Source organism: Aplysia californica, unplaced genomic scaffold, assembly GCF_000002075.1.
Source record: "Aplysia californica isolate F4 #8 unplaced genomic scaffold, AplCal3.0 scaffold01560, whole genome shotgun sequence".
In the NCBI taxonomy this organism is placed as follows: Eukaryota; Metazoa; Mollusca; class Gastropoda; order Aplysiida; family Aplysiidae; genus Aplysia; species Aplysia californica.
Window position 1 is genome coordinate 43,831 of NW_004798830.1, and position 3,627 is coordinate 47,457.

The 3,627-nt window shown below is 41.9% G+C and overlaps 1 long non-coding RNA gene across 1 annotated transcript in view; it reads left to right on the forward strand.

Annotated features, from left to right (window-relative positions):
* Window positions 1–1,057, forward strand: part of LOC118479050 — a 41,762-nt gene extending 40,705 nt beyond the window's left edge. The window contains exon 2 of the long non-coding RNA XR_004859441.1: window positions 806–1,057. This is a non-coding gene — a long non-coding RNA (uncharacterized LOC118479050). The remainder of the gene's footprint in view (window positions 1–805) is intronic.
* Window positions 1,058–3,627: the final 2,570 nt, after the last annotated feature.

Consider the following 3,627-nt stretch of genomic DNA (forward strand, 5'->3'; position numbering starts at 1 on the left):
TCTCTCTCTCTCTCTCTCACTCTCTCCCCCCTTCTCTCTCTCCCTCTCTCTCTGACACAAAAGTAATAAATCTGTCATTGACGTAAGTTTCAGATTCTTTGAAACATATCTTCCTAGTCGAACGTTCTGGCGATGTCTACCGTCTACGTCTTTTACTTAATTTCAGTGTTGGGAACGAAACATTAATCTGTTGACTGCACGGTTCTCACTTTTTAAATCTTTTTCTGTCGTACCTTATTAACAATCGGTCTGTGAATTCATATATAATAATGATATATATGTATGTGTAATCTGTTGTGAAATGGTTAGGCTCGTCCTTGCATGGAGTAGGTGAGTTTATACGATTGCGTTTTGAAATCGGAACCCGGTTCCTTCGAATATTATGTCCTTTCCCATTCAGTTCAGTCTATGGTGTGGGGGATTGGCAAATGGTCTGTTAGTTCTGGTTTGCTCATTCTTTCCTATCAAGCATCTATCGTTCTTATCTCTCCTTCTTTTCTGTGTATGTTACTCTCTGGTAAATAACGCTAACCTTCGGCTCTTACTGACCTCTCTGTGTTGCAAATGCAGCAAAACTCTTACTGAAACTAGAATTATGTATAAGGTGACTCTGGCAGGCAGGATCGAAGCCACCCGTCTCCACGAAGATCAAAATTGTATTGATAAGGGCGAAGAACGTTAAAACGTTTGCTATCAGGTTACTGTCATTGTTTTGTGTTCCCACCCACAACACTTTGAGATAATATCCTTCTCTGACTCGGACATTAACATCAATGAACTTAAAAACTATTTCTTTTTTTTCCAGGTTTTATGGCCCTCGTATTCCCACTGCTAGGATAACAGAGCTGGGGAATTTTCCACTTCCCTCACTCCGTGGGCGTTTCCTCGTATGAGAAGATTTTTAGGTGGATTTCTATGACGAGGTTGGTGATAATGTGTGACGTGTTATTTGCCGTTATCCGTTTATTTTTTGTTAACTAGTTGTTATCTCACATATTTTAGAATTATTGTTTGTATTCTTTCTTTTCTCGTTGTCGTTGCTTTTATTTTTATTGACTGAAAAAAAAAAGAGTTGATTTGTTCTTGTTGGGTTCTGTTACGCTCAAACCGGCGTCTGTAATGTAACGGTTGAGCGTTTCACTGTCACGTGCAAGTGACCTGAGTTCGATTCCCGAGTGATAGTGAATTTTAACTGAGTATCTCGGTCTTTCTACTGGGATACTGTATTCCTCTCAGTCTGTGTTGTCCTTGGCAGGTCGGAAACCTGCTTCCTGAATGATCTAAATTATGTTTAAGGTGGCGTAAAAACGCATACATTTACTGCAAAATTGTCACGTCATTTTACTAGCGTCTGTGAGCAAGCATGAGGTACCTTGTCGTTACACGTAGAAGACGTGAGTTTGAATCCTTTGTTGGGACATTATTTTGTACAGTGTATCATTCTGTGTGTTCTGATACTTTTATAATATATTGTTTCCCGCTGGGCGCCCCGTTAACTCAGTTGGTATTAAGCTTCACTTCGAAGCGCAGGGCACTGGTTCGAACTCGACACTGTGCGTTTTAAAACTCGGGTCGTTGTGTGGAGTTTACAAAGCTATCAACATGTCTGGCTCGATCCTATGGGAGACGATAGGTACCGCCTCTTAAATAACTCATGAGTGTTTATAGGAGATTGTAAAACCATACTTTTATGCAAAGTTTTATATTACTATTTCACGTGTGAGATAGCCTATCAGCTTATATTTCACGTGTGAAATATGAGGATTTATGTCACTGGAAGCGCAATGCTAAAACAACTCCCGTGTACAGTAATAAGATTATCACCCAATGGTAGGCTATGCGTTTTTGACTAGGCTATGGCTCTCCGATTTCAGTAGCGTGAGAGATTATATTAACTCTGTTGTTTCATGAAAAAGGAATTGTAAGAGAGAATAATAAATCTTTGTATCCCACTCCGCTCGGTTGACCTTAACAGGCAGAGTAGAAGCACCTGACCTCCATAATGATCTTAATTGAGCCAATTGGGTACACAAAGCATTTACAATATCATACATGTATTTGTTAAATATTGCAATCCTGTTATTTCGTTTGTTTAAATCCTTTGGTTGTTTCTGCCTGTTTGTTTACTCTTTCCACCTGCACCAAATGTCTTTTGTATAGTCGTTGTCGTTGTTGTTAGTTCGATCCCAGGTTCCTTCTCTTTTGACCCTTTCCGTTCAGTTTTAGTAAGAGTTTCTCGGCTCTTGTGATTTACATAGGTCTTATAAGTGTCGCAGAATAGAAGCGTGACTAAGTGCGTAACATACAAAGAAAACAAGCTGGTGAGGATAAGGGCGATAGATGTTTGATAGGAAAGCGGAAACATACCACACCAGAACATACACTCGTCAGCCACTTTCTGTTACTTTAGATTACATCTTTTAGTTATTTATGGCATTCTATCTTACTGTTCCCTGCGCTACATGAACGTTGTTTGGTCGACGTGGTTTTCTCTTGTTAGCTCTTTTATCAATTTCCAAAACGACAGGAAAAACTCGAATCATAATTAGCCCGGCTATAACCATCTCCATGACACTTGGGCTGTTGTTCCAAGCCACGCAGAGCCATTTCACAGAGGAAATGTATCTCAAAACAGATCTTTGAGCCCAGTGGCTGTCAGCCGGTAACTGGTGGAAATCAGTGATACCAGGTCTGGGAATGGCGTGGTAATGGCTGGAGATGTTAACAGGCCTGTGACGGCGTGTTGTAGGAAATTGGCGGTCATTATCCCGGCCCCGACAAGCTGACAGATCGTTCACGGGTGTGGAGGTAGTAGTGGCCATGTCGACAAACATGGTAATGTGGACCCCCTGCTGGTGGTAACCTATAGGTCATTCTCTCAGGGAGGGTTGGGAGGTGGGTTGGATGAAAGGTGAGAGGGCTAGGATGGGAGAATACGGGGACTGGGGGGGAGGGGAGTGTTTTAGTTGTAGTAAAAGTTTTACGGCACTTGTGACACAGTTAGGTCATGTAAGTGCCGGGGATTGGAGGTGTTACCAGAGAGTGATATACAAAGAAAAGGAGGGGAGATAAGGACGATAGATGTTTTAATCGAAAGAAGGAGTAAACAACACCAAAACACCCGCAATGTGGATGTGCGAAGGGAAAGTGGGATAAAGTTGGGAAGGATGAGGGGGTGTGAAGGTGGGGGTGATTGAGTCTCTAGTGAACGATGGAGTGAGGCAGAAAGTGAGAACGAGAGACAATGGTATCGGAAAGAAATGAATGAAGGTCTGATAGAGTGGGGGAAATTACGTAGATTGAAAAGAGAAGTGGGGAGAGAGAAAGAAAGAGATAGAAAGCGAGAGAGAGAGAAAGAGAGAGAGAGAGAGAGAGAGAGAGAGAGAGAGAGAGAGAGAGAGAGGGGGGGGGGAGTCCTTAATATGTACTAACGGGCTTCCAGTCTCTATTTGTCTTCCTATCACTCTGTCTCTACCTCTCTGCCTTGCTCTTCGTCTTTCTTTCTTCGACTTCTTTCTCTGCCTATATCACCGTTTTTTCCATCATACATATTGCTGTCTACACTTTAATACATGTATACATTTAAAATTTTAAAAGCACCGGTCTTCTCTCTCTTTCCCAGGCCCC